Here is a 24491-nt window from a genome sequence, read left to right as displayed (position 1 = left end):
TTACATTGCCAAGCATTGACATTAAACAGTTTGACTTCATAGTTTGACATTATGTGAAGAACTGGTCTTCTGTTAGAGTTAATACCACTTAACTTTATAGTATTCAATTTAGTACACTATGAAAAAGGACAGTATTGGCACAGTAGGTTAAAAGATGGCATTTTCAAGCATATGCACGTTGTATGTACCCTATAGGCATATACCTATATGAGGTGAATGCCAGCCCAATACATTAAGAAGATTTTGGGTCCATGGGGCATATATAAGAATAATGAATTTTCTAGGATTCATTCACTACATTTCACAATTTAGAGGATTGCATCTCAAAACCGTAAGTTATTAGCAACTTAATAGATTTAGTAAAGCACCGGGCATTTTATTTAAAAACAGAACAGCCCAGGTGGGCCCATGGATGAGAGGTACAAATAGTGAGCATCTAGCACAGCAATAAAAGCATCACCGGGTAGCTAGAGAAAATCGGCATGAAAAACAACCAAGACGGCACTGCCCATCAGTCACTGTCCATGGTAGGTGAAAAGGAAAAAGAGAAATCAGTGAGCAAGATCAAAACCTCTGTGGTCTTTCACTAATTCATGCCCCTACTAACATCTCAATACCAAGAAAACACAGTTCACAAACGAGGATATGTAACCTCAGCCCAGCAAAAGAGCAAATAGTACAAGGACAGCTATTTTAGAAAATGCTATATCTGATGATTAAACTACAGAACTTCTATAACTAACCTTTAGGATCCATCATAATTCTTATTGAATTCAACAAACGCCTAAAGGAGGATCAGTTTACAGGAAAATAAAACAAAAGGAACTCTGCAGAAACAAACTCTTAAGCATATAAAGCAGTTAAAAGTACATGGCTAAAGAAAGCCTTGATTATGAGTGGCCCATAAATTTCAATGGGCCAGATATAAGTTATTACTTATCTAATTTATAAGTTTTGTTTTTTCATGCTGAGCCTTTCGATGCAGATTCCTGCTCGTTAGTCTCCAAAACTTTGTAATCACAGTTATTACCTCCTCGTCAGTCTTCCTAGCCACAGTAATGACATAATGAGCTTTAGCCTCCCATAGAAACTCCAAAAGTTAAAGTCAGCATACCAGCCTCCCATCCCTCCTATATGGCCGACGCTGTCATCCACCAATAACATAAAAGGAACAGCCTCCCCATATAACATACTGTTTTTTAGTTTCTGCACTCAAACTTCACGAGTTGCTAGTTCCAGGAATTGCAGGTAAGGGGAGGATCGAGGTCTTGCCAGAGTGAACTCATGGTCCTGCAAGGTCGAGGTATTGCTTTAGCATACCCGGGACCTTGCTGATAGGGTATTTCTACATTTTTTGCTCTTTGTGCATTTTCCCTATTTGTTCCCTTGCGCTTCCCCATTACCTGTAATCCTGCTTGAGTGGGCTCATTAGGTGGTGGGGCGGTTGCACTGTGGTGACATTGCTTGGCATACTCATTGGTGCCTGAGGATTGGGCGCAATATCTATATGATCTTGTGCTCCCCTTGAGGTCTCTGCTTGAGTGGGCTTGTTGGGACGCAATTGGGCATCTTCAGATTCCTGGAGGTTTCTGTGGGGGTCACGTTTCTCCTTCCGCGCTCGGCATGAGCGGGTGTGAACGAGCTGGTCTTCTTGCTGTGCCGGTTTACGCGAGTAGCCAATGTCAGCATTTTATTGTACTATTCCTGCGTGCACGTTTCACAGTTACGTTGTGGCTGAGACCGCAAGGTATTGTGGGGCTGTTGCTTGTCAACCATGTTGCTTTGGCAGAGTCATGTTTTGGCTGCTTAGCAATTATATTAGTGGGAGATAGCTACTTACTGTAGTTGTACTGCGTGCAGTATGGAGGGCAACGGTAAAGTGTTGGAGAAAATCCACAATGTAAAGTAACCAGGGGCTCCTGAGGCAGTTCCTTTTTTATCTGCTATTCAGCAAATGATACAGGCTGCATTGGTTGGCGAAAGAGAGCCTGTCCCTCTGACTAAGAGACCTCGTATGGCGGCAGTGGCCTAGGCTGATTCTGATGAGGATGTTGAACTTAAACAACGCTATGTGCAGGGTCCTGAGTTGAAGGAGGTCCTTCAGCAAATCTTCCAGAATCTGGTATTTCCAGATGCTGTGATGCCAGAGGAAACTGAAGCTTTTTTCTCCCAGTATCAATGTAGGGAACATGAATCCTTACCACTCCATTCTTCTGTGCAAACTGTGTTGGAGAATGAATGGTAAGATGTGGACAAACATGGTTTTCCTCGTTTTCTGCTCAAACAATATCTATTGCAGACTATGCTGACAAGTTTCTGGCATCTGTTAAAGTCAATTACTGGATGGCAGGGATGGCCTCCCATGGTAGGATAATTTCCGAAGATGCCACTCCATCTGACCCAGTTGATAAAAGGGTTGACACTGCTGTGAAACGCACTTTTTCTACATCTAATTTTGCAATCAGGGCTGCTGCCTACTCGACATACACTATTCAATCCCTCCTCAAAGACGTCCAAACTCTGGTGGCGTTGATGGACCAGGAAGAGGACATCTCCTACTTTGGCCGTGATGGAGCAGCAGATCATGCTCTTGTGGAACATTTCTTTTGACTCCTTGGGTGCGGCTGAGTCCTCCATAGCAGCTAAATGCCAGATGTGGTTACAGTCATCCAAGGCTGATAATGCCCAGAAAGGTTGCTAATAAAAATCCCTTCTTTCTGGGGGGAAGTTGTTTGGTCCTTCTTTGGAGGACACGGTGAAGAAATCAGTGAAGTATTGCAAGCTGCTGGCTCCTGAAAAGGCTGGCCGTCCTAAATTCTTTAGTAACAAGAGGGTTTTTGGTCCGGGATGCCAGGGTAAATCACACCAGCCCTTTATTGGCAGGGTGTTGCCGGGGTACCCCTTCTCCACTGAAAAATCCTGGTTCCACCAGCCTACTTCCTCTTCCTCAGCCATGTCTAAACCCTGACTATATGGCAGTGATGGGCAACCAGGTGGGGTGGTCGCATCTCCATCTACTTTCCCAGGTGTGGCAGCATTCGGGGATGGACCAGTGGGTGCTTCAGGTGGTGGCAGAGGGTTTCAGGATTGTTTTTTTTAACCCCCCCCCCTATGTTTTTCGAGTCACGCCTTGTCCTCTGGGTGAAGCAAAATGTCAGACCCTCTTAGATGGAATTCACACTCTTTTGGAAAAAGGTGCCATTATTCCAGTGCCACATTTGCAGGAAGGAGAGGGAGGTTTTTCTACTCTTTTTCTGGTGGAAAAAAATACATTCAGGTGATCTCAAACATGTTCTGGATCTGAAGTGGCTGAACCATTTCCTTTCCAATGTACTTTTTAAAATGATGTCTCTTCAACTCATTCTGCCCTTCATCATTCAGGAGGATTTCCTGGCGTCCCTGAACTTACAAGATGCATATCTAAATGTTCTGATCCATCTGACATTGCAGTGATTTCTGTTCTTCTATGTTCTGGGTCACCAATACCAATTCAAGGTATTGGCTTTTGGTCTTTGTCCTTCTCTGAGAGTCTTTACTAAGGTAGCACCCCTGATTGGGGTTTTGCATGGTATGGGGATTATGATTTTCCCTTATTGGGATGATTTGTTGATGTCTGCCTCTTCTTTTCCTAAGACTGAGCAACATATCATAGAAGTCTTCAAGGTGCTGTGGGATCATGGATTTTTGGTGAATCTCATCAAGTCATGTCTCACCCTGACTCAGCATCTAACTTACATTGGGGCCCAGTTCAGGACTTTAGTGGGGGAAGTGTTCCTGCCTCTGAACAGGAAATTGACTCTGGTGACGTAAATTCAAGAGTTACTGTCACTTCACAAGAATGTCCTCCTGTGAGCCTATGGTTGAGAATTCAGGGGCTTACTTCTGCTTCTCTGATGGTGCTACCCTGAGTCATGTGTTGGCTACTGAGTGGCCAGTATTACCAACAGGGGATTCCTGTTACTCCACAGGTCCGGGAGATTTTGGGCTGGTGGTTGAGCGATATGTATTTGTCCCAGGGACATTGTTTTCATATGGTGCCTACCCAGATAGTGACCACCGATGCCAGCATTTTAGGCTGGAGTGCGACCCTGGGGGATCTTTCTGTGCAGGGAAAGTTGTCAATTACTCAAGCTACTTGTTCTGCTAACTACCAGGAGCTGAAAGCTGTACACTTGGGTCTCTTGGCTTTTGCTCCACATTAGTGGAATCATCATGTGCTGGTCCAGATGGACAACAAAGTTGTCATGGGGCACCTGAATCATCTGGGGGGAGGGGGGTGCAGAGTGAAGTCCCTCCGTGGTCTTAGTAAGGTTATTTGCAGCTGGGTAGAACTAGAGTTTAGGTCCCTTTAAGCAATTTATTTGCCCAACAAGGAAAATGTGGTGGCGGATAGGCTCAGCCGGGTCTTTCCATCCATGAGTTCCCTGTCTTTAACACAGTCTGTGTTCCGGATTTTACTGAGGAGGTTTGGGTCTCCAAAGATCGATTTGTTTGCTTCGCTGGAGAATGCCAAGCTTCCTTGTTTTTTCCACGATTATGCATTGCCGGGAGGCATGTTGGGTGGATGCAATGTCCTTCCTGTGGCCTCAGGAGCGCTTGTATGCCTTTTCCCCATCCCCTTGATTCCAACGGTGTTCCGGAAAATCAGGTTGGACAGGGTCTTGGTGATTCTGGTGGTGCCTGGGTGGCGGAGAAGCTCCTAGTTTCCCCTCTTGTTGAAGTTGACGATCAAGCTGGGTGATTCCTTATCATCCCTATCCATTGGTGGGTCGCCCACTTCCTCTCCTGGTTTTCCAGTCCATGCATCTTCAGGCTTGGTTATTGAACGGAGTAGTCTGATGAGTAGGGGGTGTTCCCAGGTAGTGTCAGGTTTGATTCAGCGCCCTTCTACTTTGTGTTCTTATGCCAAGCAATGGTCTAATTTATCTGCTTGGTGTTTGCGAAAAGGATTTTCTTCTTGATGATGTTGACCCTCTTCGGGTCCTGGATTTTTGGTCCAATGGCTTTGAACTGGGTTTGGCCCATTTTACACTTTGGGCTCAGTGGACTGTGCTTCAGGCTTTTAAGTGTCCTCTTTTTGATAGGGTGGAGCCTCTGGTGTCTCAGTTGTTGAAATCCCTAGCTCTGAAATGGCTGAGGCCTATGCTGTCTGCCCCTCCATGGGACTTGCAGTAGGTTTTGGAGGCCTTGCAGGGATGTCCGTTTGAACCTCACGAATCAGTGGACTTGAAGTTCCGGACTTTGAAGGTGGTGTTCTTGGTGGCGATTGCCTCAGCCAGCTGATTGGTGAATTGGGATGTTTTTTAAGGTCTGGCCCTTTTTTACGGATCCTCGATTACTCACCCCTCTTTTGTTCCTAAGGTGGCATCATTCTTTCACATGTCTGGCTGAGGTGGTGCTACCTGTTTTTTTCCCTTATCCTCAGTCTGGGGAGAAGTCCTTCTTGCATCTCTTGATTGTGAAGAGGGCGTTGTTGGTTTACTCAGCCCTGATAGAGCCCTTGTTTAAAGTGGATAGTCTTTGTCACATTTGTTCCATTGCGGGATGGCTTGAAGCCATCCAATTCTACCCTTAGCCGCTGGATCAAGCAGGCAATTTTTTGGCCTATGAGGCTCAGGACAGGGTGGTGGTGAACCAAGTTCAGGGAGGTTCTATGAGATCAGTGGATGTGCCTTGGGCTGCTTTTAAGGGCGTATCCATGGAGGATGTTTGCCGGCCAACCACATGGACTTCTCCTCACACTTTATGGAGCATTTCAGGCTGGAGGGCGGGATGGTGCTTCTGAGTCTTTTGCTACCTCTGTGCTGCGTGGCAATATGCATTGATTTCTCTGTGTAAGTATGGACTTATGTAGATTAAACAGGCTCTTGCATATCTCTTCTTGGTGTTTACATTATTGGCATGTTTCCTAAAGCTGATGCTTGCTTTGTTATCAGCTCATTATGTCATTACTGTGGCGAGGAAGGCAGATGAGGAGATAATCCCCGGTTACTTACCTGTAATCGTCATTATTCTGAGTTCTAGTCTTCCTCTCCACAGTATAGCTTCCCATCCCTCCTGCCCTGTTTTGTGTGGGGCTTCATCTTTATTGTGGCTTTGGTTACAGGATGTTATGTGGGGAGGCCGTTCCTATTATGTCATTGGTGGATGACGGCGTTGGCCATAGTGGGTGGATAGGAGGCTGGTATGCTGACTTTAGCTTTTGGAGTTTCTGTGGGAGGCTAAAGCTCATTATGTCATGACTGTGGCGCGGAAGACTAGTACTTGTAGTAATGAAGATTACTGGTAAGTAACTGGGGCATTCTCGCACCTTCCAAAATGACCTGATAATCGTAAATCCGGGAAAGAGGGTGTAATAATGAGGAGCTTAACAGGCTGCTCATAATGAGGGTCGTAGAGTGTAAATACTAAGAAGCTAAATTAGAAATGTCTGCGGGCGTGGCTTGGCATGTCAGGATGGGGGTCTCACTCTAAGAGTGCCCTGGACCCCTCCATCATCCGCGCCACGATCCATCGCCATCAGCTCACTAATTATTTATTTATTATTTATTTATTTGTACGTTTTGTATAGCGCGATCATGACCCAAGTGGGTATCAGAGCACTTTACATAAGGATGACGAAGAAAAAGGAACATAGTTCAAAGACATAACAAGTTACAAATAGGTCAATGTGTCACAAGAGTAAAAATTACATAGTGGAGGGAAATAGGTAGAAGGCAATTGCAACAGGAAATTTAGGACAATATAGATCAAGAACATTATTCTCTCATCTGCTGCTGTGGCCTCCGCCTCGACCTGCGCTGACCGCACTGTGTCTGCTGTCGATTCGCCTTCCCGCAGAGTCGATTTTCCTGTCTTGGAAGCAATTGCACCTTCACCATAAAATGGCAGTGGCTGTCCCCTGAAGCTTTTCTGTGCCCCGGTGCCTGGTGTTGCGGCCTACTCGGTGGGACTCGCGGACCTTGGTGATCTGACTGGGTCCCATCTGCATATTCCCCGCTGCTGGTGTTGCGGACTACCAGCTCTTCCGCTGTGGACCTCTGGCGCGGATTCCCCCTGCCTGACCCACCTGCAGACACCACTGGCCCAACGCACGGCGCCAGCGGTGTGATCTTAGGGGCGCGGATGACTGAGAGGCACATCGGCCACCAGATCGGGTGGCGGAGTCCGAATGCCTGAGTTTTTCCCCATGAGTGGCCCGCTGCCTGTGCCCTGGGGCTCATCTAGCCTCCACCGAGGGTCCTCGATGCCTCTGATGTTCACGGGCTGCTGTGGCTGCCTCTGAGGCCTACCTGGAGGCCTGACCCCCCGTAATTGCTGTCCCGGCTGGCTTTGCTCCTAACTGCTGTCTGGGCAGCTGCTGCAGCTTCATCGACTGGACCCTGCCCCTCCCTGAAGGCAATCAAGAGAGTTGGCCCCCGTGGCTGCTCCGGTTCACTGCCTGGCCCTGCGGCACCCCTTGGAGCTTCTGGGCCTGCTGGTGCTTTGGGGCCGGACGGTGGGCTCCCATGGATTGCGAGGTGCCCCCACCCTGCTGGAGCCTACGGAAAGCCCTGTCACACCTGCTGGAGCCGCTGTGCCTCTGGTGCCCTCCCATCAGTACCCGGGGAGTGCTGTTGAACTTGCCTGTGAGACTCGGCCCGGACGGAAGTCCAGGGCGACAGACTGCTCTCCCCGCACCTAGTCGGCATCATGGATCTACAACTTCACACAAAGGTGGGTGCCTGTCCACTCCTGTGACCGGGGGTGCAGGAGGCTTTCAGTTCTATCCGTTCCATGCTGTGACCCTCTGGGGCTTGGAGCACCTGCAGGCTTGTAACAATCAGCCACTATCGGCTGCACCCATCGAGGCGTGGGGTCCCTGGTGTCTGTTCTTCCTTCGTTCATGAACTGGCCACCTGAGTGCCCCATCTCCAGGGCTAGGCTTGACCCCGCTGGCCGGGCGCCTGGTTTCGCCTTCCTCTGACCCGAGGGATTTGTCGCGAAGACCACCTCCATCTCGTGGGCTTAACCGGCCACACTCACTGAGCTGAGGACAAGCCCCCCACCTCCCTCTGGCCTGGCAGCGTCAACTCCGAGGTTGAGGAGGCGGTGTCCCTCCTGACTCGGTCGTCGGGAGACAAGGTCTCCGGATTGATTGGACTGATCCCTCGGGACTGCGGGGCTGGTGCGGAAGTGCATTTGGTGCCCGGGCCTGAGAATTGATGGCATGGGTATTGGATCCCTCCCACTGGACACCATCTGGCTGAGCCTGCCCCCGGGACACTTGGTTCCAGAGCTCACAGCGGAGATGGGTTGAGATTTCGCCCAAAAGACACCCGCCCCACAGACCCAAACTAAGATGGATCAATACACCACTGCTGACCGGAATCTGACGAAAGGGGATACTGGTGGTACCCCCCTTGCTGGAGGGGACCTCTCGACCATCCTGAAGGCTATCAGCACCTCTCAGGCCTCAGTGGAGGGAAAGATTGACGAGGTACGGGTAAACGTGGCCCTTATCCACCAGGACCTACGCAATGCCACAGCAAGAATCTCAGAGGCTGAATTGCGCCTCTCCACGGCTGAGGATGAGCGAAGTCAGTTGAAAACCCAAGTGGCTCACCTACAGACTCACCTCGGAGTTAAACTGGCAGGCTGAAGATGCCGAAAACCGCTCCCGAGGGAACAATTTGTGCCGCATAGGTTTCCCTGAGGGAGTCGAGCAGGGGCGGGTGGACACCTTTATGGAGACATGGGTGAAGTTGTGGATACCCAAGGATGCTCTCTCTGCGTGGTCCATCATCCAGCACGCCCAACGCTCGCTGGCAGCCATGCCTTCTCCCGGGACGCCATCTCGTCCCCTCATCATTAGGATCCTCAATTTCTGGGACAGGGATGCGATCCTTCGAGAGGCTTTGGCCCACGGCCCCTGAAACACCAAAAGTATACCATAATGGTCTTCCCAGACTAAACAACAGAAGTATAGGCCTAACGTCGTACCTACACGGACGTCAAACAAAAGCTCCACAACTTGGGACTGCAATATGATCTTCTCTTTCCAGCCCATCTCAGAGTTATCTTTCAAGGTAAGACAATCTTCTTTGATACCCTGAAGGTGGCCTGGACCTGGCTCACAGAGGAGCGTCTACTACAGACCTGACCCCCTTCCCCCCCTTCTCATCGACATCCCCGCGGTCACACTTGTCTCCTCCCAAGCCGCAGCGGAGGCACAAACGGTCCCACAGGAGGGGGGACTGGAAGGGGGGTGGGGTTCCTCACGCTCGCCAGGCGCTGGGTCCCAACTGCTGGTCTCCTCTGAGGTTCCTCCGGCTCTTGATGACCACAGCCGAGCCAATTCTCTGATAGACTTCAGCCGTGGCCCTTCCCGTCTGGGACACTCCGCCCGTCTTATCAGACTCCGACCTATCTAGAAGTCCAACACTCCGTGGATCCGGCAGAGATACGTAAATCTGATTAGTTGAGGCCCAGGGGACTGGATTTGGGGCAGAACTCTTTGGTTACTTTTGCCGTTAAGTAGCTGATGACACTATTACATCCGTCTGCATGGAGAGGTCCATCATTGCCACAAACTGCCCTGCTAAACTTTTTAGCTTTAGTCTGTTATTGTTATTGTTCATTTGTTACTTTTCAGGGCAACAGATGCTTAAATTTCGGAAGTATAGAGTGGGGGGTGTTGGATGAGGTTAGGGTGGGGGTGGGCGTTGCCCTCCGGACTCTCTTTGTTTCTACTCTGTTTGAATTGTTGTTTTCTGTTTTTAATGACAGCTCACCACAGGCACACACCATCACCATAAACAGAGGACATATCACCCTGTACAAGCCACATCTTCTTAGCCTAGTTGCAATGTCCTGCCTTGCCTGGGACCCACGTCCCCCCAGTCCTTCTAATCCCCGAGCCAACTGCTCCTCAGATGCCCACTCGTGGTAGATCCCTCCACGTCATGTCGTGGAATGTAAATGGCTTGCTAGATCATATCAAACGTGCAGCAGTCCTCAAGAGTGCCCAACGCCAAGCGCCCAATGTACTCCTTCTTCAAGAGACACACCTCTTGGGAACCCACTGCTCTTTTCTTGCCCCCTATGGGTTTGACAGGGACTGGCACTCCGGTATCACTAGAGGCTCTCGGGGGTGGCTATACTGACACAGAAGGGTCTTCCCTTCACCCCAATACACTTAACGACAGACACGCAAGGCCGCTATGTGGCTCTGTCCGGTAGGCTTAAAGGACAGGCACTCAACCTGCTATCAACATACATCCCTCCAGCCACGCTTCCCTCTGCTCTCCACCATTTTACTGAGGCTATCTCCCCCCTGCCCCAGTGTCAGACGATAATTGGGGACGACTTCAACACAGTTATGCAGCCATCCCTTGATATGACTGGTGACCCCTCCCCATCACGCCTAGCCTGCTCTAAACGGCTGTCGGACTGTTTAACTGCCCTTGGTCTGTGTGACACCTGGAGGATCTGGCATACCCGTGGGAAGCAGTACACTCCCACTTCGGTGGCCCACCACACCCACTCCCGCATCGATTTGATCCTCCTCCCGGCCACCGTCTGCCAACAGGTCTCTGATGTCTCTATTCCCCCCGGTGGAATCACAGACCACTCCGCCATTTCCCTCCGCTTGGGAGGCCCCACCGATGGGGTGCGTACGGTTTGGCAGTTGAACGCATGTTTCCTGCAAGACACAGAGATCAAAGACGCGCTTGCAGTAGATTTGATGCACTACTTTCTTGCCAACACGGGCTTGGTCCCTTCTCCAGGCGCACTGTGGGAGGGCGGCAAGGCTACCTTGCGTGGCGTGGTCAGAGGTCTGGTTCACACGAAACGGGCGGCGCAGACTGCTCGCCTGACCCGGCTTGAGGCGCAGGCCACGTGGCTGGAGTTGACCCTTGGTGACACCGATGACGCCCACCCCACTAGACAGCTCACGATGATCCAGGACAAGTTCCGTCAGATCTCCCTGGACTCTGCTAAGATGCTGTGGTGCTCCTCCGTGACCCGTGTCTATGGGTGGGGTGACAAAAATGGTAAGGTGCTCCACAATTTGGTCTCCTACCGCAAGGCCCACAGAACTATCCCTGAAATCTGTGACGCCACGGGAAACCATCACTGTACTCAGCGGGCTATTGCCCAAGCCTTCGCGGGTTACTATGCCTAGCTCTACTCAGCTCGATCCCATATGGCCTCATTGGTCGACTTGCTGGAATGAGCGGAGGCCCAGCTCCCCTGCCTTGCTCAGGCCGACTCGACAGACCTCGACCTTCCCTTTACCCCTGAAGAGATACATGGAGCGATCTCCGTATTGCACTCTGGGAAGACACCAGGGCCAGACGGCTTCCCGCAGGAATACTACGCGATGTACCGAGAATTACTGGTCCCCCACCTGGTCGACCTCTTCCAACATGTGGTGGAGACGAGCTCCTTCCCCTCGGAGACTGAGGTAGCCACTATTGTGGTCATTCCAAAAACCCAGCCACCTTCTCTCTCCTAGGTGGACTACCGCCCGATTTCTCTCATTATCACTGAAATGAAAATCTATGCCACTCCCCTGGCTCAACGTCTTCGTCCCTTGTTACATCAATTGATCCACCCGGATCAATGTGGCTTCATGCCTGCCTGCGGATCTCAGCACTGCATACGGCGCCTTCACCTTGCCATGGCCCATTGCCATCTACTCACTCCGTACCTGGCCCTGCTTCTCATTGATTTTGAGAAGGCCTTCGATACAGTTGACTGGAGTTACTTTGAGGAAGTTCTCATCACGATGGGATTCGCCCCCATTTTAGGCGCCTCATCCATGTCCTGTACTCCAACCCCAAAGCAAGAGGCCTGACCAACGGTGCCTTCTCAGAGGCATTTTCCATCCGATGAGGCACCCTCAGGGGTGCCCTCTCTCGCTGCTCCTATTCGCGCTGTTATTGGAGTCCCTGACCTGCCTCATACATAATGATTCCCAAATCTGAGGGTGGTCCTGGGACCTGCATCAGGTCGATAACATTGCCCTATATGCGGGCAATGTCCTCCTTTTCGTGGCCGACCCGGAAATTTCGGGCCATGCTGTCTGGAGGTGCTTCAAGCTTTTGAGACCGTCTCGGACATGCGGCTCAACCCGGGGAAATCCACTCTGATCCCCCTCCATCCCTCGAGCGCCTGCTTCAACTGGCAATCTAACATCCCCATACGGAGGCAATAGTTTAAGGATCTGGGTGACCCTTCTTCCAGAGCCGAAATGGGCTTTCAACCTGACACCCCTGGTCACGAAATCCAAAGCCGACCTTAAGCGTTGGCAATCCCTCCCACTCAAACCCCTTGGATGATGGGCTCTTTTTAAAATGATGATCCTGCCCCGTTTTTTATACATTCTTCAAAATACCACCTTTCACCTACTGGGTAGTTGGTTCTGTGAGTTTGATGGGGTAATTACCAGGTTCTTATGGGGAGGCCGAAGACCGCGCATGGCCTTGGCTCGCGCCGGATACCTCCCTTTGACGGTGGCAGGGGTGTGACCAACCTTCACCTCTACTACTTGGCCACTAGCCTCATTGTCGTCCACAACTGGTGTGCTGGGGGCTGGTCTGACCTGGCTTATCGAACTGAGCTTAGAACTATGGAATTCCCACAAATCCAAGCCTACTTGTATGGTGCCCCCATTCAACAAAGTATTCCACTCATCACTAGGGTGGTGCTAACGGTTTGGCGCTCTGCACTATACGAGATAAGACAATAGGACCTGTGGTACGGCACATGGCTGTGTGTGAGGCATCGGCTCTTCAGGGCTTTCGGCAGTGGGATCTGGTCGGGATTTCACTCCTTGGGAACATATGGGTGGGAGACCATGTCAGGGCCTTCTCCGACCTGTAGCAGCGCCACTCCCTTCACGCCACCCAATTTTACAAATACCTGCAGCTCCGTCATGCCGTCACTACGCATATCTCACCAGGCACCTCACTCTCTGAGTTTAGTGCACTGGAAGCCCAGGTCATGATGGGAAACCTGGGTAGAGGGGGGGTGTTGTGGATCTACTGCTCCCTTGTGAACAATGTCTCTACTACCTTAGACTCGCTGCGAACCCGCTGGGAGGGTTGGCTGGGCCCCCTAGAGGAAGCAGACTGGCGAGACGCCCTTATGGCTCCCAAAACTCTGACGACCTCCTCTAAGCTACGCCTCATCCAACTTTATTACCTTCACACGGCATACCTCACCCCGCATGCTTACACAGTGCAGGACTACACCCCTTCCTAGAGTGCACACGATGTGGCCACGTCCTAGCCGATTTTTACCACACAGTCTGGCTGTGCCCTGGCCTCGCTCCACTCTGGTTGGGTGTGGAATCACAGCTCACACAGACTCTGATCCCTTATGCCTTCTCCTGAGAGTATTTGATGGCCTGGACGGCTCCAGAGCCGATAAACGTTTCTTGGGCACTGCTGTGGCAGTGGCCAAGCGAGCTATCACAGCAGCTTGGACAGAGGCTAAACCCCCTACTATACGTAAGTGGCGACGGTGAGTGGACTGGTGCGCGGCCCAGGAGAAACCCCTCTTTGAGGCCTGGGGACGTCCTGAAATTTTTGAAAGGGTTTGGGGCAAATGGCTCAATCTACTGTTTTGAGTTATGTGCTTATTTTTCTCCCATATCGCTTCATTGTTTTTGCACAAGGTGGTTTGCTCAAGGGCCTTACATTTAGGCCGGGTCTCCTGTTGTCTGCTGTTGATGGACTTAATACTTTGTGCACTTTCATACTGTCTTTGTATGTTTTGTTACCTCAAATTTGAATACATTTGATTATCAAAAAAAGAAAAGAAATGTCTGCTGTAAAGCCTGATTCAGGTATGTAACTTGCACTTTCTTGTTACTCCACCTTGTGACTCGTGCATTTTGTCCACAATGAGTACGTTCCGAATGTACCTATGTTTTTGTGTGTGTGTTTAGACAAAATTATCATTAAAGAACGTTAGAAGTAGATCCTAAAATTGGTAACCTCTAAAATTGACCCGGTCATAGGTATGTTCCCTACTGTCAGATTAACACATTGCAAATACATGCTTCTTTTCCTAACAATCCAATCGTGGGAGCATTAATTATAGTTTTGTTCTTAACAATAAAGAGCATTTTAATTATTTTAATCTCTCCACAGAGTGCTGTAAGTATTGTCTGTGACGCGTGTCCCTGTTGGTGCTTTTTCTGAGACCGAAGCGCCATGCAACATAGTGTAAATATGCTGATATGGACATGCTATTGGCAGAACTACAAATAGCGATGGGATGGAAGAATGTGGATGAGCATCTTTGTTTAGTTGGCAGGAAGAAATTAGTAAATTGTAAGGTCGATGATAATGGCCTTGGATATCTTGATTAAAAATGGGTCTGTGTTTCAAAGGTGCACTGAATGGGATGCATACCTGCTCAAATTAGAAAGCAAGGAGGACAGCAGACCACCATAGCAATCTCTACCTAAACCATACGGTAAACCTGGGTCCTTGGTAGAAATGTGTGCTCTGTCCAGATAACATACCTCAGGACAACATGTAGTTGAACCATGAGTTAGAATTTAAGCGAATTGTACTGCATATTTGAAGGTATTAATGCTCTTCTATGACGTAGATGTATTTTGAGTCGTATATTGAAAAATGTCATTAACAAAAAGTATGTGAATACATCATGTTTCTGAGCTCTATGCAGTGCTTATATTGTAAAATGTAAATTAAAAATACTAATAAAGAAAAGTTGTGTCAGTAAAATGGGGATGTGGTGTAATGGTATACCTATGGAAGCAAACAAAAACATGAGAACATGAACTGCCGCATGAAAATAAGGTGCGCTTTTAACCAGCCTAAAAAGATGGTTGCTGTCACTTGCAATAATTATTATGCTTGCAAATTTTTTACACAGATACAGTTTGCAAATACCATTAACAATACAAATCTTCAAAAATCTGTCTTAATTAACTCCTGCAACAGGGTAGCGCCACAAGAAAACTAATTGATGAAAGTTGATAAAAGTTGTACTTGCGGTGTGCAGTTTATAATACTCCGATTGAGTTATATAGCTATGAAAGCACCATAACTGTAATAGCTTTAAAATGTAGTGCATTTCTACGTTGTGATTTATGAAGCCCTCTATCCCAGAGTCCTTCGTTTCTGCAATCATAAACCCAGGTATACCACCAAACTGAGAAAAGGACCAGAACAAAATTCTTGAATATGTCATTACAAGCCAAGGAAGACTTTGGTCACTGATGTAAATCTCAGCACCATGTTTGCCGCCAGCCATCACCCCACACACACACACACACTCAGCGAATGCGTATAGCATTGAAAGTCTATACCTATAGCAGAAAATGTGTTAGACAAACCTACTAACATAACCTATATAAGAATAATGTATTTGGGCCCACATGCATCAAGGGTTTTTGGAGTCGCAAACGGTGCGATTCCTTAAAATCGGCCGTTTGCGATTCCAAAATCCATTTTTGGAATGCATCATACATTTTCAGAAATCGCAACATTTTTGCGATTTCTAAAAATGCAATTGCTTTCAAGAAATCGCAAATATGCGATTTCTTAAAAGCAATGCATGATTAGTTTTAAAATTGCGAATTCGCAATTAGGGTGTCAAATTTACCGAGTGGTTGAACCACTCGGTAAATTTGCAAAAAGTGTTAAAAACGCAGCAAATGCATTTTTTAAACATTCATGTTACGGACACACCCGTGAAATCACAGACCACTCCACCATTTCCCTCTGCTTGGGAGGCCCCACTGATGAGGTGCGTACGGTTTGGCCGTTGAACGCATGTTTCCTGCAAGACAGGGAGATCACAGACGCACTTGCAGTAGATTTGAGGCACTACTTTCTTGCCAACAAGGGATTGGTCCCTTCTCCAGGCACACTGTGGGAGGGTGGCAAGGCTACCTTGCGTGGCGTGGCCAGAGGTCTGGTTCACACGAAACGGGCGGCGCAGACTGCTCACCTGACCCGGCTTGAGGCGCAGGCCACGTGGCTGGAGTTGTACCCTTGGTGACACCGATGACGCCCACCCCACTAGACAGCTCACGATGATCCAGGACGAGTTCCGTCAGATCTCCCTAGACTCTGCTAAGATGCTGTGGCGCTCCTCCGTGGCCCGTGCCTACGGGTGGGGTGACAAAAATGGTAAGCTGCTCCACAATTTTGTCTCCTACCTCAAGGCCAACAGAATTATCCCTGAAATCTGTGACGCCGCGGGAAACCCTCACTGTACCCATCCCTTTACCCCTGAAGAGATATATGGAGCGATCTCCGTATTGCACTCTGGGAGACACCAGGGCCAGACGGCTTCCCGCAGGAATACTACGCGACGTACCGAGACTTACTGGTCCCCCACCTGGTCGACCTCTTCCAACATGTGTTTGAGATGGGCTCCTTCCCCTCGGAGACTGGCGTGGCCACTTGTTATCGATGCTGGAGTGTTTTGTCTCACGATGAAGTTCAGATATTCTTCTGCCATCGTGGTGCCACCTTTCCGATGGGGAAGCGGGTGTCGTGACATGTAGTCGGCTGGGTTTTGGTCTTTGCCTGGTTTGTGTACTATTTTGAAATTATAGTCCATCAGCCTGATCCCCCACCTTTCGATTCTTGGTGGTATTTTAGCATTTGGGTTTCCGTAGATAGTCACTAATGCTTGGTGGTCCGTCACTATCGTGAATGGTTTTCCATATATGAACATGTGATAGTGCTCACATGCCCATACTACTGCTAAGCTCTCTTTTTCTGGTTGAGAGTATGCTCTCTCAACGTCCGACAGACTCTTGCTGCCGTATGCTACTATCTGTCGGGTGAATCTTTCCCAGGTTTGTGTTGTGCTAGTATCGTGCCAAGACCTACCGGGCTGGCGTCTACTGTCAGTTCGGTGCATAAGTTCGGGTCGAAGTATGCTAGGTGGTCTACTGCCGTCACTGACGCTCTTATTTCTTCAAACGCCTTTTGGCACTCTGTGGTCCATTCAAATTTGTGGCCCTGTTTTGTTAGTTCTCTCAATGGCGTGCTCACCGTCGCGAAGTCTTTTATATACCTCGCGCAGTAGCTGGCAAGGCCAAGAAATGAGCGCACGTCAGCGACGTCTTTTGGTTCAATTGTTTTTTCAAGTGTGTCTATCTTGCTCCTGTCTGGCCTCATTCCTTTCCTTGAGAATATGTGTCCGAAAAACACTAGCTCTTCTCTTCACAGTTCACATTTCTTCTCATTTACTGTCAGGCCCACCTCTACTAGCCGTGAGCACACTTCCCTTAGTGCCTTGTCGCGTTCTTCATCTGACTTCCCAAAGACCAAAATATCATTGCTGTAGTTTAGACTGTTCTTGATTGGTCTTATTATCTGCCTAATCGTTTCTTGAAATATTTCTGCTGCTGACGATATTCCAAAACTGAGTCTCTTGTATCGAAATAATCATCGGTGCGTTGAGAATGTCGTTATGTATCTGGACTGCTCGTCCAGCTCCAGTTGATGGTATCCCTTGCATAGGTCGAGCTTGGAAAATTTTCTCATTCCTGTCAGGCAGCTTATCATGTCATCTAGATGTGGCCCTGGATGTCGTTCTCTTTCGATGGCTGTGTTGGGTATTCTCATGTCCACACAGATTCTTATCTGTGTGGTGTCCTTTTTTGGTACAGCCACTATCGGGGACACCCATGGCGTTGGCCCTTCTGCTGGCTCAATGATGTCCTGGGCTAGTAGTGCCTTTATTTCTTCTTCCACTTGAGGTTGTAGATGTATTGGTACCCTTCGGTGATGTTGGGCGACTGGTCTGACAGCTTCATTTATGTGCAGCGTTATCTGTCTTCCTTTCAGCTTCCCTAGTCCTTCCGTTAGTTTTGGGAATTCCTGTAGTATGTTCTCCTTTTCTGACATGTGGTATGTCATTTTTAGTAGGCCCATTATTTTTGCTGTTACATTACTTAATAGACACGGTGCGGGAATGTCTCCTCGTAACACATGTATTTCTTCTGTGACCGTCTTGCCCTTGTGCGTCATGGTGTCCGTGAATTTTCCCATGTTCGTCACAGGATTTTGTGCACCCCACGTAAATACTCTTATGCTTGATGGCTGTAGCGGTGGCTTCCTCTTCATTTTATCATATTCTGTAGCACACATGATGTTGCACGTGGCTCCGCTGTCCAGTACAAATTCTGTTTGGTGGGGCCCCACTTCAATGGTCACCCAGTCCGTCTTCTTTATTGACTTCCTGTCTATTAGCCTGATGTGTTCTTCTTCATGCCCTTCGTCTGCGGTCATGAGGTACAGGCGTTCTACTTTCCTTGTTGTTTCTTCCTCTTCCTCTTCTTCTCCTGATTCCCCAGACGAGCTCCTCTCAGTCGCTTCCATATGCCGTACATGTCTTGTTGTTGCTGTTCTTGGCCTCCCGGGCCTACCTCGTTCATTTTTTAATTGCCCCCCTTGGCACATGGTGGCAAAATGGTTGCTTCTGTTGCATTTCCTGCATGTTTGACCAAATGCCGGGCATGCTCCTCTGTGTGGGAACTCCAGACCGCACCTGTAACATGGTGAGCCTTGTTTTTTCGCCGCTTGTTCCTTGTGTCCTCCTTTCCAGTTCCCTTTCTTGCCTGCGTCCGACATTCTGTGTATTTGTTCTCCCTTTCGGTCCATCTGTTTCGCTTGCATCATTGCTCTTGCTTCTGCTCTCGCTAGATCTAGGATCTTTTCTAGTGCGATAGGTTCTTTTAGTAGTCTTGTTCGAAATTCTGTGTCTCGGCAGCCTTCTATCAGTTTTAGGCGAAGAGCCTGTTCATTGTCGTATTTTTCAAATTCGCAGTGTGCTACTAGCTTTCTCAGCCTTGTTGCAAAGTCATCCATTGATTCCTCTGGCTGCTGATATGCCATGTTAAAGCAATATCTCTCGAAGTCGACGTTTCTTTGGGGGTCGAACTTGGTCGTTAGACATTTTATCAATTTCTCGTAGGTTTCTGTTTCACTCTTTGGCAGTGTTATGAGGAGGTCATCCACCTCGTCTCCCACTAGGTTTAGGAATAGCCCTAGTTTTTTTTCTTCCACCACATCGGTCGCCGCCATGTATCGTTCAAACTCTATGATCCACTTTTCCCACCGTATGCCCACTTGTGGCTCTGATACATTGAAAGGCATCGGTCTGCGGTATTGTGCACTTTGCTTTGTTTCTGGCATTTTCTCTTCTTTACTTCTCTTTGCACCTTTATCTCTTCTTCCTCTAGTTCTTTTGTTCTTCTTTTGTCTCTATTTTCTATTTCTTATATCTTTCTTCTTTCTTAGGTATTATTATCTTTTTTTTCTTGATACTTCTGTCCTATAGTGACAGGGTTGCTCCTTTTTGTTTCGGTTTGGCTTTTTCCTTTGTTTTGCCTGCCCTTCTAATGGCTGCCCTTTATTTCTCATGCACTTTGTTTCACTTGTCTTCTACAAAATGTCCGCCCGTTTTCCCGTGAGATTTCGCGATCGAAATCTCGCTTTTTGCCTGACCTTAAAATGGCCGACTCGTTATTGCTGTGTTTCTATTGGCCCCCGCCGCCTGTTCTCAAAATGGCCGCCGAGATGTGCCCCGTTCTCGCGAGACTTCGCGATTGATTTTCTAGCGCGATCGCCTCGCGCTTCTTCTTTCACAGGCGCTGCTCCCGGGGGCTCCTCTTACCGCACTTTGCAGCTTTTGTAGGACGCTTATCGGGGTGGTCTCCCGTGTAGCTCCTTGCGTCTTCGTTGACTTTCTTGATCCTATCCCGTGCACTTCTTCGGTCACGTTGGTGTCGCTGTTTCCCGACCACCCTCGTCGCCAGATGTCGCGTAGTGTGGTGCGCGGTCAGCAGAAACAACACAGGACGCCAGATCTCATACAGAGGTACTCCTTTATTTTGTTGTCGTGTCAGTCGGTCTGGGCACGTCCGTCCTTGTCCTCGTCCTCCTACATAATGCCCCTTCCTGTCCGTCCACAGGAAGTGGTGTCCGGTGACCTGGTCACCGCCCTGTGACCCACAGGGTCCTAATGCCCTGTGTCTGTCGTGGTCAGTCGTGGTCATCACACTTCTAGACACAGAACTCTGGCCGCAGCCAGGCGATGCACTAAGTCCTCCTCACACTAACTTAAACTGCATTTCTTATTTGGCCTAAGTAGTGACCTTTGGGCCCAGCCCTAGTGACTATCCAATCTTTGAGTACAGGATAAAAGCCAAGCCCTGATTCGATCAAAATGTCATGTGCCCTGCCTTCTGCCACCTGTTGAGGTCTCCGGGCAAAAGGTCCTGGCATGCAGTAAAGCAAGAGATGAACAATCAAGTTTTAACTTTCTAGTCGCCTTGGTGCCCTTTAATTTGATTAAACTGCATGAAATTCACCACACAACTCTTTAAGCCCTGTTCTGTCATCTAAATGTCATGTTGATCCATGAAGCAACAGAAGATCGATTCACTCCATGCTAGCCTACCCATTATTCCCCACCATAACAGATCTGCACACGACCAATATACCAAGAACAGGCTAAACTTGTTATGTTATGTGTATTTGTAAAGTGCACTATCACACTCCAGGATAGTGTGGAGTGACGGCATCATGCTTGGCGTAAACAGAATTTTGTGCAGATTCATCAACTTTTAATTAATTTATAAACAAATCAAAAAAGCATGTTACACACCCAGAAGTTTAACTCTTAGAAGATCATCTGACGCTTTTTTTAACACAAATATCGAAAAAAAAATACTGACTGGATTTACACCAAATCACAAAAGGTCTACTTTGAGTACAGTTTTATGTTCATGGCAGTGTAAATGTAATTCAGTTCAGCCGTTCTTTGCTGTAGCAAAGAGCAAATGTGGGATGCAAAATGAAAAAACTTTCCTCAAGATTGCATGAAAAGTAAACCTTACAGTACTGATGTCAGCGTAGCTGTCCTTCAAGAGGTCATAAAGAGAAATACAGATACTGTAGTTACATTCACAATAGCTAGCCTCGCAGATGTTAAATACAGATGCAAAGCAGCAATTTTAGTCAGCAACTGGAGGTTTTCACAGAGAACCTCTAGAGAGAATATTTGCTATAGATATAAGTCATTGTTATATTCATTACCACTGGATAAATATCTAAGCCGGATGTGCTACACAACTAACAATATCCTCACAGATAATCAGGAGAAGGGTATCAAGAGGTGAGAGGGTATACAATGGGTGGCCATTCAATAATGTCATTGCAGATGTTGTTTGGGAGGTCTTCTGTGTTCTAATATGTGAGATTATTAATAGTGCATAGGGGCTTTTTATCGCATTACAGCTATATCTGCAAACTCCAGGTTTTGATTGCTGATAACTTTCACCTCATTTAATTAACCCCTAAGAAATTTTAGAAAAGAAAGTTCATTAATGTAAACTTGATCCTGGAATGTATATCGAAAAATTGTCTTGGAATGTGGCCACATTTACAGCCTGGAATGGGTGCTAGAATTTGTATTTAAGATAGTTCATTATCCAGCCTAGTTTTCTGGGTTGACTTTGTTCCAACCTTTCCAAATCAATAGTAATAATCAATATGTTTGTAAACCAAACTTGGTTGAGAAAATGCTATTTATAGACACATCGGCCCTTTTTCAGCTCACAAACTCCATTGTGCAAAAACCCATTCCATGGCAATCTATGGGCTGCCACATGGCACTACGACATCTTGAGTGCTCAGAGTAGAAAATGCAATTGTCACACGCAAAGTGTCATTTTTGGGGATAAGAACAATGTGCTTCCAACACAAGCAATTGGTCAGGCAAAAGTGTTTCCCACCAAAGTTCATGATCTAGCAAAAGGCAGAAGGGTATAAAATTGGTCCGCAATCTCTAATAACAAGATCCCCAAACATGCTTAATAAGAGATATATGTTCAAATGACGATACCAGAGTGCACTGACATAATATAGAAAAAGACAAACATATTTACAGGTCCATAGCTCCTAAAGCCTTGGACACGGAGATGGCCCTTGATAAGGTGCCACAGTTTGAGAAACGCTAGCCAAATTCACATTTGGCAATACCTTCAAAAAAATGGATTTGACCTTCCTTAGCATTCCATGAGCCTTGGTGAAAGTAATCAGTATCCTATCAGAGCCATTCCAGTTAGACCAGTGTTGCTAATTCTCGGCATTGCGTGCTTATTTGTGCATTGAAGCCTTAGCAACCTCAAAAGGAGATAGTCTAAAAAGATGAGGCAAGGAGTACTTTTAATATATTTCTCTCACATCATCTTATACATATGGAAGCTATGTGTAGGGTTTGTAAAATTAGCAATTTTCAATATGATTATATATTTTCTTTCTCCACCTTAACTATCAATATAGCCTTCTCCCCTTTTGAAAGGGACATCAACAAAACAATCTTTTGTAATCGATACCTACCTACTGAACTTGGTCTTCTCATATCCAGTATCATGAAGATAGCACCATCTTTCTGGAGACCTAGATTTTATTTTTCTGGAATATTCTTTGCTCACCTGTTTTTCTTCTGCTGGTCCCTTTAAATTGCTCTGTAAGGTACGTCCACGGTCTTGACGCACCATATCAAGAGCCCAAATAAATGAATACTAAGTGCCACCTTTTCCTGTAAACAATTTGCGAACACTGGATAAAATGATGTGCTTTACTCAAGATCAATCTGAGTGGTAGTTAAGTGCTTGGATAAGTGTAGAAAAAAAACATTAAGGCCTAGTCACAGTGATAAATTAAAAAGTGTATATTTACTCGTGAGTACAATTACAACTACACCTATGTGTAACTCTACACTTTTTTGCTATTCACTATTTCCTAGTGTGCGTATACACCTAGTTGTAGACTTGCATATCTCCACACCCTCAAATCAGGGGAGTTGAGCATCCTACAACAGGTTTTAAAAGTGTAAAGTAGCTACTTATAACTTTGCACATATGGGTGGAGATCCCTGTCAACAGTGCTGAGCTCTCCTTATGGGAAATTGTAGGAAAATATATTATAGTTTATCAATATTTAAAATATATATATACCTTTTTTATGTAAAATATAAATGTAGATTAATTGTATATACATATTTTAACCTAGAACTATTCAAAATAAAATGTTACAGCACAATAACTCAACAAATTAATGTGCTAAAATAGGAAGATCATGAAACCCACATCTTCCGTTTGCCTATCAACATAGCCAGCATACCTTACCTCCTTTGCCTCACTTCATTGTAATGATCTCTTCCATGCCTGTATGTGCTTATTGTCCTGAATACTCATCAGCTCATTACCACCAATAAAATAAGTATGTTAATACTCACTAATTCTAGGAGCCTGATTTAGAGTATGGGAGACAGGTACTGTGTCACAAAAATTACAGATATCCGGTTTGCCTTACTACAAGTGCCTAAGGATAACATGCACTCATATTAGAGCGGACATATTAGAGCGGACTGGATAGCCATCACATTTGTGATGTAGTACCTGTCCGCCAAATTTTAAATCAGGCCCTAGGTTCTCTAAAGATTTTTGTTTTTATTCACACATAATCAGTGAGTAAGTGTGGATTGGTGATCCCTGCTCCATGAGAAATACTGTATAACATTGAAAAAAATCATTCTGTACTAAAGTATGTTTTTTCCTATTTTCACGTGTTTATATTGGGATGGAGGTAGTTTCCTACGCGGATGACACTCAGATCCTCGTGTTTCTCTCCCAGTCAATTGAGCTGACCGCCTCCAGATTTAGATCTTGTATGGAGGCCGTCGGCCAGTGGATGATTTACAATTCACTGAAATTGAATGGGGAGAAGACCGAGGTGATGGTGTTCGGCGGAAGGGAAGATATTTGGTCCATGGAGTGGTGGCCTGATTCGCTCGGTCTCTGCCCTAAGCCTACTTCTTCGGCTAAAAATCTCGGGGTGATGATTGACCCTACTCTGGACATGCGCCAACAGGTCAACAGGACGGTATCGACCTGTTGGGGTATAATCCATGTTCTTAGGAAAATTAGGAACTACCTTTCCCTGCAGGCAAGAAGGCAACTTGCTGTCGCCCTTTTGGGATCTCGTCTGGACTACTGTAATGCGCTGTATGCTGGACTGAATAAGAGTCAGATGCAGCGCTTGCAGGTAGTCCAGAACGCGGCAGCCAGATTTGTCCTCGATCTTCCTCGACGCTCTTCGGCCACGCTGGCCAGGAAGCAGCTGCACTGGCTTCCGATAAAGGAGCGGATCGTCTTTAAGTCCATGTGTATGGTCTATAAGGCCTTGGCTAAAAGCAGCCCTACAGGGATTAGAGCCATCTTGACCTACTACAACCCTGGCAGGAACCTCCGCTCCTCCAATCATTCTCTTCTCCACATCCCTCGCATTCGGAAAGCCAGATGGGGTGGTAGGGCATTCTCCCTCTTGGCTCCTAAATGGTGGAACGACCTTCCATTAGAGCTTAGGTCCCTCCCTTCCCTCCAAACTTTCAGAGCTGCCCTTAAAACACGCCTCTTTGTCCAAGCGTATAAG

At 47.3% G+C, this 24491-nt stretch overlaps 1 protein-coding gene across 3 annotated transcripts in view; it reads left to right on the top strand.

The window, feature by feature from the left end:
- Positions 1–24491, top strand: part of ADCY7 (adenylate cyclase 7) — a 565990-nt gene that overhangs the window by 360845 nt on the left and 180654 nt on the right. The window lies entirely within an intron of this gene.

The sequence above is a fragment of the Lissotriton vulgaris genome, chromosome 12 (assembly GCF_964263255.1).
Source record: "Lissotriton vulgaris chromosome 12, aLisVul1.2, whole genome shotgun sequence".
Taxonomy (NCBI): Eukaryota; Metazoa; Chordata; class Amphibia; order Caudata; family Salamandridae; genus Lissotriton; species Lissotriton vulgaris.
Note: the sequence above shows the minus strand (reverse complement) of the source record. Positions and strands in the feature narration are given on the sequence as shown.